We start from the raw sequence: 17,711 nt of genomic DNA on the forward strand, positions 1-17,711 counted from the left end.
TGTAAGGCCAGAAACTATCAAACTCTTAGAGGAAAACATAGGCAGAACACTCTATGACATAAATCACAGCAAGATTCTTTCTGACCCACCTCCTAGAGTAATGGAAAGAAAAACAAAAATGAACAAATGGGACCTAATGAAACTTCAAAGCTTTTGCACAGCAAAGGAAACCATAAACAAGACCAAAAGACAACCCTCAGAATGGGAGAACATATTTGCAAATGAAGCAACTGACAAAGGATTAATCTCCAAAATTTACAAGCAGCTCATGCAGCTTAATAACAAACAACGCAATCCAAAAATGGGCAGAAGACCTAAATAGACATTTCTCCAAAGAAGATATACAGACTGCCAACAAACACATGAAAGAATGCTCAACATCATTAGAGAAATGCAAATCAAAACTACAATGAGATATCATCTCACAGCAGTCAGAATGGCCATCATCAAAAAATCTAGAAACAATAAATGCTGGAGAGGGTGTGGAGAAAACGGAACACTCTTGCACTGCTGGTGGGAATGTGAATTGGTTCAGCCCCTATGGAGAACAGTATGGAGGTTCCTTAAAAAACTACAAATAGAACTATCATATGACTCAGCAATCCCACTACTGGGCATATGCCCTGAGAAAACCAAAATTCATAAAGAGTCATGTACCAAAATGTTCATTGCAGCTCTATTTACAATAGCCCAGAGATGGAAACAACCCTAAGTGCCCATCATCAGATGAATGGATAAAGAAGATGTGGCACATATATACAATGGAATATTACTCAGCCATAAAAAGAAACAAAATTGAGCTATTTGTAATGAGGTGGATAGACCTAGAGTCTGTCATACAGAGTGAAGTAAGTCAGAAAGAAAAAGACAAATACCGTATGCTAACACATATATCTGGAATTTAAGAAGAAAAAAAAAAAATGTCATGAAGAACCTAGGGGTAAGACAGGAATAAAGACACAGACCTACTGGAGAATGGACTTGAGGATATGGGGAGGGGGAAGGGTGAGCTGTGACAGGGTGAGAGAGACTCATGGACATATACACACTAACAAACGTAAGGTAGATAGCTAGTGGGAAGCAGCCGCATGGCACAGGGATATCGGCTCGGTGCTTTGTGACCGCCTGGAGGGGTGGGATAGGGAGGGTGGTAGGGAGGGAGATGCCAGAGGGAAGATATATGGGAACATATGTATATGTATAACCGATTCACTTTGTTATAAAGCAGAAACTAACACACCATTGTAAAGCAATTATACTCCAATAAAGATGTTAAAAAAAAAAGTGGAAGTTAGAATAAATCATTCCTTTAGAAATCACTTGAAAAAAAAATGAGCTATTGTAATGAGGTGGATGGACCTAGAGTCTGTCATACAGAATGAAGTAAGTCAGAAAGAGAAAGACAAATACCGTATGCTAACACATATATATGGAATTTAAGGGGAAAAAAATGTCATGAAGAACCTAGGGGTAAGACAGGAATAAAGACACAGACCTACTAGAGAATGGACTTGAGGATATGGGGAGGGGGAAGGGTAAACTGTGACAAGGTGAGAGAGTGGCATGGACATATATACAGTACCAAACGTAAAATAGATAGCTAGTGGGAAGCAGCTACATAGCGCAGGGAGATCAGCTCGGTGCTTTGTGACCACCTAGAGGGGTGGGATGGGGGGTGGTGGGAGGGAGGGAGACTCAAGAGGGAAGAGATATGGGAACATATGTATATGTATAACTGATTCACTTTGTTATAAAGCAATTATACTCCAATAAAGATGTAAAAAAAATGATTAATTGGTACACACAGGTGATTAGAGATTAGAATCACAAATCCAGAGAAGAATTCCTGGTAAAAGTAATATAAAATATACGCATTTTGAAAGATAAATAGAATTTAGCTATATGAAAGGGGGAAAGCACATGTAAATACTAATGAAAATGAGCTTACTGAATTAAAAAATAAGTGCATAAATGTCAGAAGGTTTGGAGTAGAAAATGGGGGTAGAGAGATTTGCTGCTGAAATGAGGATATGGAGAGCATGAGCAAAAGTATGCAAAACTCTTAAATGATGATTAGGAGTATGGGCTTTGCTTGGAAAACAAGGGGAGGACATGGAAGCAATCTAAATGTCCATCAACAGAGGACTGGATAAAGAAGATATGGTACATATATACAATGGAACATTACTCAGCCATTTAAAAGAATGAAATAATGCCATTTGCAGCAACTTGGATGGACCTAGAGATTATCATACTGAATGAAGTAAGTCAGACAGAGAAAGAGAGGTATCGTATGATATCCCTTATATACGGAATCTAAAAAGAAATGATACAAACGAACTTATTTACAAAATAGAAACAAACTCACAGACTTAGAGAACGAATTTATGGTTCCCGGGGGAAAGGGTGTGGGGAAGGGATAGTTAGGGAGTTTGGAATCGACATGCACACACTGCTGTATTTAAAATGGATAACCAACAAGGGCCTACTGTATAGCACAGGGAACTCTGCTCAGTGTTATGTGGTAGCCTGGATGGGAGGGGAGTTTGGGGGAGAATGGATACATGTATATGTATGGCTGAGTTGCTTTGCTGTGCGCCTGAAATTATCACAACATTGTTAATTGGCTATACTCCAATATAAAAAACAAAGTTAAAAAAATATGACACACATAAACTTATCTATAAAAAAAAAGAAAAAAAAAGGCATCAAGGGGAAGCAATTGAAAGGTTTTAAGCAGGGAGTGACATGGTCAGTTTTATGTTTTGCAAAGATTTCCCTGGCTAAAGACTGGCAAATGCACTGGAGGATAGAAAAAATCTAGAAAAAAGGAGACTGTTAAGGCAGTTACCATTGAAATAAGCCACGGAAAAGACTGTGGTGGCCTAAATTAGTTTAGAAGCAGTAGAGACAGGGAAGCTTGGCTCGATTTCAGCAAAACATACAAAACTGAATCAATAATGTATAATTAATTTTTTTTTATTTTGTATGTGTGTGTGTGTTATAGGGAAAGAGTGGGAAGGAGTTAGTTATTAATGTTGCCATGTCTCTGGTTTAGGCAACAGTTAAACACAGCCCTTCACTGAGAGAGAATCCATTGTATGAACAGCTTTTTAGTCAAAGTTGGGTTGACAAGTTCAACACTAAACTTGTAGGAAAATAGCTCAAATTCTCTCATCTTTAGTTTCTTTGTAAAATGCAATGCTACCCGACCTCACACAGATTGTCATGTGTTGGTTGCAGGAACTTATGTAAGTCTTTGAACCCACAGTAGATAATTCATTTTTAAAAGTATAAAGTATTTATGACTGAGAAATTTGATGAATTTACAGTCTTTCTGCAGAATTACAAAGTAACTGGGTCTACCAATGGCCTTAGTCATGATTAATAAATGCACGTCATCTGCAATAGGTTTCTATTACAATTCTTTGCCTTTTCTCATTTTTTAAATGCAGGTTTCTAACACTCTTCATATTCCTCTTGTTTGAAGGAAATTGGAATGCTCCACTACAAGAACCTCAATATTTCTCCCTGGCCTTGAGATTTTCACTGATGAACAGTAATCAGCCAGTAATAAGATAGTTATTAATGCCCCAGGTTTCCTTTCAGACTTACTAGCAAAGTCAAATAATGAACAGCAAGGCACATCGTCATCTACTTCTAATTATACAACCTTACTTCATGACATGATTTTTTTTCCTGAATATTTGTGACAATAAACACATCTCTAAAATTATCTTAAGTGACCATAATAAATCACAGTGCTAGATTACAAGCACTGACAATGTATTATATGCAAGATGGTCTTACATATATTCATTCACTCATCTAATCTTCAGAACAACTCTATGAGATAAACACTGGTATTAATAAACACTAGTATTAATTCCACTTTACCGCTGAAGAAATTGAGTCATAGGAATAATAATTTCCAAGAACATATCAAGGAAGTGTATCAGTCAGTCTCCAGCGTCCACTGTCTTTGCCCTTATACTGTTAAGAACATACTGATTGGCTAGGACTTCTTTATAGATAAAAGTTCACTGTGCCCATCACAGAACTTAATCTCTGTGATTTCTTCCATCACTGTTGCATATATAAGTTTTCAGTATTTGGATTTATTTGCCATTTATTATTTGCCATTAAATAAAATTATGAATAGCATTTCCTTTATAATTATTTATAATTATCTTTTAATTTCATTCTCATATCTGGCATTCAAATAACTTCATGAGGAAAGGAAAAACAATTTTAATTCCTTTATTTTCTGGCAAATACACTAAGAACCATGAAGAAATCATTTATCAGAAAAATATAGCCGAAAGTGTTAATAGCACCACTCTAGATTCAATCATTCAAAGACCTTATGAAAGGGGAAATCTGTTACTCTGTAGAAGTAAACTACCTTGACAGAAGCATTGGTTAGCATCTTATTAGATCTTCTTACACTTACAAATGAGTGCATGTTTATCTTCCAATACATGTTTTTTCCCCGTAACATAAAACAAAAAATATGACCCTCATGCAGTCATGTTTTGCAGCTGTCTTGGAGCTCTTTCCATGTCTACCCATATTAAAATCCATTATGCCCATACTGTAGTATATTTCACCACTGGACATTTAATGTGTTTTCAATTTTTCTTTCTTTCTTGAAAAGTAATGAAGTCCATGTAAATGGGTAAAAATATTTTCCCTAATATTTTCTATGACATATGTTCCCAGAAGTGGAAATATTTCACTCTAAAGTTGACACGTTAATTCTGATAGGCGACAGTAAATTGTCTTCCTGTAAACTAGGCTAGTCTGTACTTCTCTTATCAGTACAGTGTATTCTGATATTCTTCTCAACACTTTCACCTGAACTGGAAATTGTCCTCCCTCTCTTTATATAATATTTCTTGATGGCATGGGCGAACAATGATATCTTCTTTCTGATATAATTTCCAATCACTTCCATAGAAAGACTGATTATATTTTCATTACTTTAATCAGCACTTGTATTTCTTCCTCTATAAGTTATCTGTCTAGGCCATTTTACCTATTTAAATTTTGGATTAGTTATTGTATTAATTTTCTGGGGCTGCTATAATAAGATACCACAGGATGGGTGACTCAAGCAACAGAATTTTTTGTCTCACAATTCTAGAGTCTAGAAATCCAAAATCAAGTTGTTGGTAGAGTTAGCTTCTTATGAGGGCTGTGAAGGAAGGATCTGTTCTAGGGCTGTCCCCTTGGCTTGCAGATGGCTGTCTTCCCTCTACGTCTCTTCACATTGTCTTCTATGTGCGACTCCATGTCCAAATTTTCCTTTTTTATAAGGACACCAGTCATATTGATTTAGAGCCCACTCCAGTGACCTCATGTTAACTTGATAAATTCTGCAAACACCCATCTCCAAATGATGTCACATGATGGGTTAGGACTTCAATATATGAATTTTGGGGGGGACACAATTTAATCCATAACAGTTATCTAACATATTGATTTATAGACTGTCTGGGTCCAGTACGGTTTTTAGTTGTTATTACTGATATATGGAAAACATTTTCCAAATCTGTTATTGGTATTTCAATTTATCATCCCCTACAATTTTTGAAATATATTTCTAGATAAATATTTTCCTTTATGGCATCTGAATTGTTCTTGCACAGGTGGATCTTCTCCATCCCAATATTATTCTTTAAAAGTTTGTGTATGCTTATGAAAATGCATTAATTGTTATTGGTGCTAAACTACCAAATTAATTTTGGAATATGTTTTATACATATGGTAAAAGGTAGGAATATAACTTAGATGTGGATAGCCAATTGTTTTAGCATAATTGGGACAATCCTTTCATCACTGATTTTGAAATGATATTTTTCTTATGTATCAAATTCCTTTTTACTGTATGTTTTGAATTCTCTATTCTGATCTATAGATGAATTTGTCTCAGAGCCGTATCATGGTTTAGTTACTGAAACTGTGCACTATATTTTGATATTTCCTAGATTTTACCCTACTGTTTTTATTCATAGTTTTACTGAAATTTTTTTCTGTATTTGTTTCTTCTCAGTGAATTTTAGAATCAGCTTGTCAATTTCTCAAAAACTCCAACAGGGAATTTAATTAAAATCTCATTCATATTATAGTTATATTTAGGGAACTAGATAACAATAAGGCATCTTCTGGTCCAGAAACATACAGTGTCTCATATATTGTTCTAGTTATTTTATACAATTCAGTAATGTTTTACAGTTATTTCATAGAGTTCTTATTCATTTCTTGTTAGATCTATTGCTGTTATTGTGGATGGATTTTTCCATTCAATTGTCGAAATGAATATTGCCAGCTTCTTTTAAAGCTATTGACTTTATATGTTGATCTTGATTCTGGATATCTTATTAAACAAACTTAGTTCTACCATTACTCAGTTGATTCGTTTGGCTTTTTTAAGTAGACAACACTTTTTTCTAATAGTTATAACATTTATTTTTTTTCCTTGCTAATTGCACTGGCTAAGACCTCCAAAACAAGGTTGAATAGAGAAAATGATGATATGTCTTTTTTCTTGTGCTTGACTTTAAAATAGATGTATTAATTATGTTCCACCACTGAGCAAAATGTATGCAACTGTTTACTGTAATTTTCAGGTGATACCATTTTTCTCAGCCCATTTTTTAAAATAAAATTTCTATTGAGTTATAACATTCATGCAGAAAAAAATGCACAATCCCATGACAAAAAATTTTACAAACAGAAAATACACTTTTGAAAATACCCAAAGTGTATTTTCAAAAGCTCTCACCAAGTAGAGCTAACATTCTGACTTCTATTATTTTATAATCATTTGCCTATGTTTCGAATTTATACAATTATACTGAATGTCTTTTGTGTTTGACTTGTTTTATATAACATGAAATTTCTGTAGAGAAATAGTTTGTTATTTTTTATTTCTACTTGGTACACTAGTAAATAATTATGCTGTAATGTATTCTAGTGTTGACAGACACTTGTGCTTTGTTTTTTCCAGTTTTTGACTGTTGCGAATAATGCTGCTATTAATATTTTATATGCCTGTATTTAACATATAAATACATGTATGCTGGGTATATATCTAAGAATGGAATTGCTCTATTATAGAGTATACCTTTGTACAACTTTAGTAAATACTGCCAAAGAATTCTCCAAACTGCTATAGAGTAGAAGTGAAGAAGTTCATTTCACACTCTTATTAACACTAGTATTGTCAATATTTTTTTTTTTATTTCAGTCACTCTAGTAGTTGTGTAATAGTATCTCAATTTAGCTATAATTTGCATTTTACTGTTGATTCATAAAGTGAGCACTTTACTAAAGATAATATTTGCATATTTTTCTTTTATAAAATGCTTGTTCATGCCTTTTGCCTTTTTCCCATTAATTTGTCCATTGCTTAATACTGATTCATAGGAGGTATTTATATATTCCAAATAGGAGATGTTTGTTGGTTAAATGTATTGAAAAAATTCCCTACTTTGCTGCTTGAAATCTCAATTTCTTAATGGTGTCTTTTGATGAGTACAAATATATTTGTATTGATAATACAAATATAGACCAAATTATTAACCTTTTATATTAGGAGTTGTCTCTTTTATACCCAAATTAAGAAATGTAGCCTTACTTACTATGTTATTTTCTAGAAGCTTAATTATTGAATAATTAGTTAAATTATTCATTTAACTCCTCACATTTTAGGTCTGCAATCCGCCTGAAATTTTCTGTATTGAATGACTTAAGGGTCAAAATACATTTATTTTCATATGTATATACAAATAACTCAGCACCATTTATTAGACATATAATTACTTCCCTGTATTTTGCAATGCCATTTTTTCATAAATTCATTTTCTAAATTAAAAAGTGCCTGTTCCTATATTATTTAATCCATCAAATTTTTCTATTCGTCTATCCTTTTGTTAATGCCATCGTCTCAAATAATATAGTTTATAAAATTGTGAAATGTAGATATCCCGTAATCTGAAAACTTGAATTTTATCTTTTTCTTCAAGATTCTCTTGCCCCTTATGGCCCCTGGCATTACCATATACCTTTTGGTTTGTCAATTTCAACAACAACAAAATAACTGTCAGTACTAATAAGATGTTTGTGTATTGACATTTTAAAAATACTAAATTTTCCGCTTTACCCACATTTCATTTATTTATTTAAAGATTTTTAAATATTCTCTCAACATTTTATAGTGTTCTGTGTACAAGTCTTGTACCACTTGGATTAATAGCTAGATATTTGAATTTTTTATCTGATTATAAATGCGTTCCCTTTTAGATATTCATTTCCAATTTTATCTTGTTGGAAATGATTTTTCTCAGGCCGTTTTGGATGGATTTAAAAATGGATTTTTGTATATGATTTTGCTTTCAGCAAACTCAATCTAAAAAATTATTTGTAGAATCTTTTGTATTTTCTACACAAATAATCATATTGTCTGTAAAAAATGATAGTTTCTCTTTATTTTTTTTCAATTCTTAAATCATTTACTAAGTTCTTTATCTTACTTTGTTATCAGAACCAAGAACCTTTTCTACGATGTTCAGTAGAATTGGCAATATAAATATCCTTTTCTTATACCAGATTGCAGGTATACAGACATCCTTTTCTTATTTCAGATGGCAGGGGAAAGCATTCCAATATCACAAATATGGTATTTCCTATAGGCCTTTTTATTCACTTTTTAAAAGCAGTTTTTTTTTTTTTACTGATTGTTACTGATTTTGACTTTTTACTGAACAGTAAAAAGTTCCCTTTTATTTTTGGTTTCTTAATCTGTTCTGTTTTAGTTGTAAATTGAATTTGAATGCTGTCAAATGAGTGGGTTTTTTTTTTTTTCATTACTGTACATGTTATTATTTACTCATAATTCTTTCATTCCTCCCTACCTTTGCCGTGTTGCAAATGTAGGCAGAATAAACATTCCAACACCACTCGGTTGGTCATGTAACACTCCCATGGAATGTTAGTGGACATGACACATCAAAGACTTTAAATATTGTTTGATTTTGTTTAGCCTCTTGTTTTCCTACTAATGGCTACAAGAAGAAATTCCCCCAGATAACTACTGCCATTTCAGGATTCTTCAGGAAAAAAAAAAAAAAAATAGAAAAAACATGAATTTATTCATATTCTGAAGCAGAAATCACCTCAGTCACTCTTCAACCCGAGTTTGAAAAACTAGTATTATTGTAAGCCATTAAGCTTTTGGAGTAATTTGTAATGTAGCAGTATCACATCAAAAACTTGTCTCATGAATGCATTTGTTGAGATGATCATACACATTTTTTCTTTTATACTATTAATATGCTGAATTACATTTTTTCTTTTATACTATTAATATGCTGAATTATATACATCTTATGTGTATAATTAATTATTGCATTAAGTCAATTTCTCATTATTGAAATTAATTCTTTATTATATATAATTCTGTGAGATTGCTAATATCTTGTTTAGGATTTTTCCATTTATTCTCATGGGAGAAATTCACTTGTAAATTTCCTTTCTCATTATATCCTTACAAAGCTTGGGATACAGGTTATGTTTAGTTCATGAAACAAATTGGGAAGTATTCCCTCTTTTCCTATTATCTGAAAGAATTTTTGTATGATTGGTAATATTTCTACCCTAAATTAGAAGAATCGATATGTATAATCATGGTCTGCAGTATCCTTTGTAGGAAGGTATTCACAGATTCAGTGATTTAACATATTCTTAACTATTCAGATATCCTAACTGTCCCTGTGTCAATATTAGGAAGACACATTAGTTTTAGGAATTTGTCCATTGTCATTCATTTTGTTCATGATTTTAGGTGTCAGCAATTTGGTCTGAGCGCAACTGGGCAGTCTTCATCTTGGCTGGGCTTACTCTTGTTTCTGTGATTCTCTGGTCAACTAAATGGCTCTGCACTGCTATTGACATGATGTCAGTTTGTCAGTGAAGACAGCTGGCCCATATGTCTTCTTCCTCCAGCAAGCTAGCCAGCCTTGCTCATACTGCAGTTCACCAGGGTTCTAAGAGAATCAGCAGAGGTAAAGGAATATGTTTTCAGGTTTAATCTTGGAAGCACAAGATATCATATCTGCCATGTTATACTGGTCACAAAGCAAGTAACAAGTTCAGTCCAGATTCAAGAGGTAAAGAAATACACTTTACTTCTTGATGGGAGAAGCTTAAAAGTCATATTGTAAATGAGCATGTATGTAAGGCGAAGAATGATTATGGTCATATTTGCAAATGATCTGTTATGTAACCACAATTGCTGAGTTAATTCCTGTACTTCATTTCTCAGGGATTGGTCCTTTGAGTACTTGCCACCTTGTGCATTGGTGGTTCTCCAATGCCTTCAAAGGGATTTTTTTGACCTTTTTTTTCAGTTTTTCCACTGGCTCCAAAATTGTTTGACAACAAACTTGTCTAATTTCACTAAAGATGAAACTTTTAGTGAATATTTGAACACTTTTATTTGCAACTACCCAATCTTACTGTCAGTTCAATTCTTCATTATCTAAATATTTATAGCACTATATTAATTGACTTCTTATTTGCTTCTCCAATCCATTTAATACACTGATTTCAAATCAGACTTTCTAAACTTAAAGTTCTATTTGGATCCACTTATAGTTCAAAACAGGTGGTTCCTTGGGCTATGTCAAGGTCAAGGCTGCTTGCCTTCTGGCTTGAAACTATCTTCATATACCTTCAGTTTCCTTTGCTGATCCCTTTCATCTTATGTGCCCTGTGCTTGGTTAATTAGCAACTGAAGAGAATTTCTTGAAAATATTAAAAAAAAAATTCTCTCTCTAGTTACGGGGCATGGGCTCCAGAGCGTGTTGGCTCTGTAGTTGTGGCGCGAGGGCTCTAGAGTGTGTGGGCTCTGTAGTTTACGGAACCCAGGCTCTCTAGTTGAGGTGTGAGGGTTCAGTAGTTGTGGCATGCAGGCTTAGCTGCCCTGCGGCATGTAGGATCTTAGTTCCCCAACCAGGGATCAAACCTGTGTCCCCCGCATTGGTAGGCAGATCCTTTACCACTGGACCACCAGGGAAGTCCCTAAATGTGTTTTTGTCCATTTTCATTTGTATGAATAAACTGAAACTGAAATTAAAATAAATCCCCCTAATAATCATATATTAAATTCTTCCTAATAGCCAAAACCCTCAGAAAACGTCATACTCTAGTCTTAACACTTGATTTCACAACATGAAACCTCTACATACATCAAGCCAGTCTCTTCTCTTTCTCTATTCTCCATCTCCCTTCAGAGTCTTATATTAACAGTGTAATTTATTATAATATTTATTTATATGTAATATTCATTTATATTAATAGTATATTATTTATGTATGTATCTTCATGTATATTATTTATGTATGTACGATTTATGTATATTTATGTATATTATTTACGTTACGTATATGTCTCACCACAAAATTGCAACTTTTGATTGCATGAATGTTGTCTAGTACTACTACTGCCTAGCACAGCATTTTCTACTGACAATGTTAAATTGTACCTGAGCCCTGTGCTCCTGGAAATTATCAGTGGTTAAGAAATTGACCCCAACCTTTGTGTTCTAGGAAATGTCTTACTGCCAAAAACGATCCTTCCCATATGACTTAGATCAGCACAGATGATCCCCTTGTCAACCTTTGACAAAGTCAAACATAGATCCTCCAAAGCCCATTATTTGTCTCATAAGTGATTATTAAGCGAAATATTTGCCTCCACTGACCAATGTGGACAAAATGCCTGCTACTTCATCTGATCAAACTATCACTAGGTTTCTTTCCTGCTCCAAGGCCCTTTGAAGGTTGTCCCATTTTAAGCTTAAGCAAGTATTGGGAACTTAAGCAAGCATTGGAACAAGGAACACCACAACACCTCTCCCCAGCTTAACAATCCCTTCTGAGAATCAGCCAACGGTGAAGAAACATTTCCTGTTCACTTGTCTGATCACACCACCTGCTCACCCCACTGCCCCATACCCACTTCTTTCTAGCCTTGTGTTACTTCTGTCTATAAAAGAAAGCCTTTTCTGTCCTCACTCTAAGGTGAAGATTTAATGGTTAAAGCATTCTTATTGCAATAGTTTTTTGAATAAATGATTTCCTTAAGTCCAGATTGTTTTTATTTGCTAGCACATTGTGAAGTACTTAATAAATGTAGTTTGGCTGAATGAATTCTCACTTCTAGCTTTGGATGGAATTCTTACATCAGCCTGGGGTACATTTACCTACTCTTTGTTTGCCAATCTAGATAGAAAAAAATGCCATATTTTACTTCCTCCATGAAATCTCCTCCTAGAACTATATAGTTCCTTCCTTTTCTGAATTTGCAGATCATTTATTCTGTCCATTTCTTCATTTTATAATTAATTGTTAGAGTTAGTATTTTTTAATGAGTTATTGTACAACTTTTATAGAATAAAATGTGCTTGGAACCATGTATCTCTTCCCTTCTTTTTCTAAAAATTATTATTTAATTTCATGTTTAAACTGTCCTGGATTGGGCCAGGGAAAACCTCTACAAACTAGCTCTCATATCCTGTGACTTGTCTCCATCATTTGGAACTTTTCCTTATTCTTTTCGTTCCTTTGATGACCTGCTATAACCAATATTTCTGGATGTTTATTCCAAATGCAAATACAATGAAATCAATGACACTTATCATGGAGTAGTCTTAATGTTTCAACACCATTTTAAGTGTTTTTTAGTTTTTGTTTTAAATGAAAAAATCCTACAAGAGTTTTTTGAATACCTCCAGATTTAAACCTCATAAAATTCAAAGCTCTGGATTAGTGTTATGAGATCTCAAGAAACTTTGCTTTTCCCCCCAAAAAGAACAACAACAACAGTAATTGCAGAAATATAAACCTCCATTCAGACTGTCTGCAGCATTTCTGCCTATATATAAAGAATCATTTATTATGGCAGCCCAAACTGTAGTTTCATGTTATTTATTCTTAAAAAAATAATATCTAATATTATGCACAAGTATATGTCAGACATGTGGCAGATATTTCACACATATCATTAATTCTCATAATCATCCTGAAATGTAAGTGACATTATACGTCCATTTTACAAGCAAGAAAGAAGAGATGCAGAGTAATTTCTCCAAGGTCACACAGATAGTATATCATGTAGGTAGTCTTCAACTCTAGATATATTTGATGACAAAATATTGCATTATATAGTCTCATTATAATAAATGAACCCAGTAATATTTTCTTGGTTCCTTCTACATGTAGGAATCTTTGAAAAAATTATCAACATTAGCAATACATCATCGCTAATCCAGTGGCTTGCAATATATAGCTAAAATAGAACACATATGGAAATGAGGATAACATATGGCAAAATGTGATATGACTAAGTCATTAGGAGAGATCAACTTCAGGTTAAACAACCATGGAAAATTTAATGGAAGAAAAGATATTTGTGTTGGGGTTTGAATGATGCATAGGATTATTAAATGCAGTAAATGGAAAAGATATTCTGAGCAGAGGGAACAATATGAGTGATGACAATGCAAATGAGAAAGTGCTGAGTGCATATAAATTGTAAATCAGCAAGTAATATAGTCTAACTTGCATATAGGGTACTTACTGGGCTATTGGGTAAAACCTGAAAAAGTTGGTAACATTCAAATTATCAAAACCCTTGAATGCCATGTTCAGGAGTTTTGAATGCTTTCTATAGGAAATTTACTGCTTTGTGAAACACTAAGGAAGATATATTTAGGAATATATATAGTCAGGTTTCCAACTCAAATATATATCAAGAAGAAGAAATATTTAAATTATCCTCCCCCCAGAACAGCTGTCAAAGCTATTCCAAAGTGTAGATTCTTATTTATTCATAGTCAAAAAGACTGAATAAGAGTGATTTTACTTGGCTTGGTCAGGATATTAAATTGGCGACCACAGGGAATTATATCCTTGGAAACATTTGCAATGCTTTCCTTCAAGAAATTCAAGAGAGCTGTAGAATTCCTCTGAATCTTGGCTCAAAGGCCACAGATTATTTTGCTAAGAGGCATCTGTGTTATCTGAAGTCATTCTTTTCCTTTTCTTTGTATCAGACCCAACATTCAACCAGCCTATTTGCATAATCTTTTTCTTTCAAGGTCTGCCAATGCAAACTAAGAGAATAACCCAAGCCCACTGCGGATGTGTGGCAGAATTCATTCTGTGTCCCTATGTACAGAAGTCTAGAAATCTATCTTTTAGGAAAGGAGGGTCTCTCATACAAATATAGTCAAAGATGGAAGTAACACAAGCCTTTTGGCAAGATTACTTGAAACTAAAAATATTCAACTCTTCTCCCACTAATCCTACAGCTGGGAATCTATTTATCCAGTCCTTAAGAGCATAAATTTAAAGCAGCATTAATCATAGATAAATATTTGGAAATAAAATGAGACCTGAATAAACTGTTACATACACTGGCAAAGATGCTCTCCTGACCAAACTTCACTCAGATTCCTCTGAGCCCTCTTCTCAGCTAAGCAAGTTTGGCATCCATCCTTGTCAGGCCTACATCAGCCAGTTGTAGCAAGAACCTTGCTAAATCAGTTTAGCCAGAACCCACCCCACTCAATATCTCATCATCTTTGATATCAGATCAAGTTCCTTGTCCTCTGCTATTGCCCAGGTGATATCTGACAACTTTGACTTGCTTTCAGCAAGAATCCTGTCGCCTTCAGTTAGCCAGAATCCTCCCTTACCCCTGATGTTTCCTCTTAGTAATTTACCATCTATTTACTCCCATCCTGCTCTATAGCTATAAATCCCTACTTGTCGAAGCTGTATTCAGGATTGAGCGCTGTTCTATACTGAGATCTCTTTTTCCCCAATTACAATAATCCCTGAAAAAAATCTGTTTTTCTCTCTTAACTAGTGTCCAGTCTGGGTTTTCTCTGACAACATGACATTATTTTAAGATTCAATTATACAACAATTAGAGCTATGCCAGATGACTTGGAAGGGTTTCCATGAAGCATTTTTGAGTACTAAAAGAAAGAATGTAGAGTATGATGCATTTATATATTTGTATATAACACTAGCCATGATAATGCCCTGTGAATGTATTTGTGCCTGTGTATGGCTACATAAAATTATAGTTTAAGGTCAGAAATTTGAAATGGAATGGGTTAACAGAGGCAGAGGAGGGTTGCAGATAGAGGGAATTTAGGAAATGAAAGGCAAGCAAAAAGGAAAAAGGAAAAAAATAGACTGTGCTGCCTTTATATAAAATTATGTGTATATGCATATGTGTATAACAAAATCAAGTTAAAGGTTTTAATTAAGAAATTTTTTAAATCACTGAATTTTTACAAATAAACACACCAAAGAAGACATATGACTTCTTTGGTGTGGATGGATGATATCTCCATCCTCACAACCATCGCTCACAGCTAAGTAGGCATTGTATGAATATTTTGATATCTATTCTTACAAAAGAAAATCCTTACTAGAGCAATACTTTCCAGATGGAAGATACAAAAAAGATATAAAGAGTAGAAAAATGTCACTGTCATGATGCATGTTTTAGCATATTCATTAGTTATGAAATTTGAAAATCAAAATTTGAGTTCCAGATTTTGTCACTAACATCAAGAAAATCACTGTAACTCTCTAGGTCTCAGTTTCCACATCTGTGACATAAATAGATTAATTTAAATTTCACAATTTAATAAAAATTTATGAAAATACCATTAATTTTATAGTGTAAGGGCAAATGGAAATTTAAAGAGGCTTAATTTTTCCTGTTGAAATAAGAAAAAGACATTTTTCTTCCCACTCAGAGCATTTACTTTAGAAAACTCAAGTTCTTTCTCTGTCTGTTTGAAATATACGTAAATCTTCATTAAAGTTATAATAATCCACTAGCCATCTTTAAGACCCCAAAATGTCCTTCTTAATTGACCTGGGAACTATTTCTTTGAAATATAATCATCAAGAAAGATAGCATTCCTATCTTCCAGTTTCTGTGAGAGAGTAGGAACCAAACTTTAGTAGGCACCTCCCTTTAAGTTACAAACTACTTCCTGTCATAGAGTTGTGATAAGTTTATTTTTCCTTTGGATGAAGCCAATTAGGTAATGCAGATGAATATCCCAACTACCAAGTGAATTTAGGATGAGCAATGTGTGACCAATAGTACTATTGAATCCTCTTATTTGAGAACTAATTATTGTTTACATTGAGAAAATGTAATAGGTTGTATCTGCTCAGCTATATAAAAAGATGAGAGTTCTTGCTCTCTTTGCAAACTTTTAGCAGATTGCCTGTGATGCACATCACATGCTTATTCAATAATAAAACAGTTTTCTTTCTCTTCTATCTTTGTGGAGATGTTTTACGGCTTGGGAAGATATTTTAATTGTATTTTCCCCAAAATACTCAATTAACTTCTCTAAAATAGGAGAGCGATAGAGAGAGAGAGAAATCTATAGTGCTAATAATTATGCCTGTCATTAATTAGTATATGCCTTGAAAGAAGCGTGAGATGAGATGCATTGTCTCTCATGATGTACGCGATGCTGGATGTGATTTTTTCAAAGAATTAACCTCTCCCCTTCCCAATGACAACACAGTCCTAATTATAAGACATTCGGTGCATCAGAGGTTCCAGCAAAGAAACAGCAATCTTTTTCAATGCTGAGAAAAAGGAAAAAAATATATATTTCTATTGGACTAACTGAGAAAAGTATATTATCTGTATGGAATATTCAGGAAAATTTAAGAGTAACTTTGCCTTACATCCTGACTTTAGAATTTGAATGCTTATCTCCACTGTGATAGCTCACAAGCAGTGTTTCTTAAACTTCTGTGGGTTTGTCAGCCTCTTTGATATTCCTACAAAAATATGAAAACTGTCCCTAGAAAAATTTCCACACACTTATAAACTGACAAAATTTTATGTAAAATTTCAAAAGGCACATGAACTCCTTGTAGGAAAAGAACACTCTGATGCCACTGCAGACTTCTGTTCATAAGCCATAGTCTCCTTATAAAGAACCCCTGATCTAAAAGTAGAGAGTCATTTGGGATCCTTAGTTACTTTGTTTTTCAAAATCACCTCCAGATATAAAGTGATTCTTGGAGTCAGTGGTGACTTAAGCTGAAGAGGGGCAAAACGTTTACAAAATATTTTACCAGTGGTAGGTTCAGAAAGAAACACTCATCTCTGCAGAGAGTTTAGAAGTTTGTGATGTGCAGGGAGCTTATCCAAGGAGAAAAGATATTGGTCCCATTTTGCCCTAGATTGTTTATTTATTTATTTTATTTTATATTTTTTTAATTTATTTTATTTTTGGCTGAGTTGGGTCTTCATTGCTGTGTGCGGGGTTTCTGTAGTTGCGGCAAGTGGGGTCTACCCTTCGTTGCAGTGTATGGGCTTCTCATTGTGGTGGCTTCTCTTATTGTGGAGCACGGGCTCTAGGTGCGTGGGCTTCAGTAGTTGTGGCATATGGGCTCAGTAGTTGTGGCTCGAGGGCTCTAGAGCGCAGGCTCAGTAGTTGTGGCACACGGGATTAGCTGCTCCGCGGCATGTGGGATCTTCCCAGACCAGGGCTTGAACCCATGTCCCCTGCATTGGCAGGCAGATTCTTAATCACTGCGTCATCAGGGAAGTCCCCCAGATTGTTTAAATGGTCACACAGAGGAAAG

General features: G+C 34.2%; 1 protein-coding gene across 4 annotated transcripts in view; it reads right to left on the reverse strand.

The window, feature by feature from the left end:
* Nucleotides 1-17,711, reverse strand: part of LUZP2 (leucine zipper protein 2) — a 445,406-nt gene that overhangs the window by 235,168 nt on the left and 192,527 nt on the right. The window lies entirely within an intron of this gene.

This window comes from Globicephala melas, chromosome 8 (assembly GCF_963455315.2).
Source record: "Globicephala melas chromosome 8, mGloMel1.2, whole genome shotgun sequence".
In the NCBI taxonomy this organism is placed as follows: Eukaryota; Metazoa; Chordata; class Mammalia; order Artiodactyla; family Delphinidae; genus Globicephala; species Globicephala melas.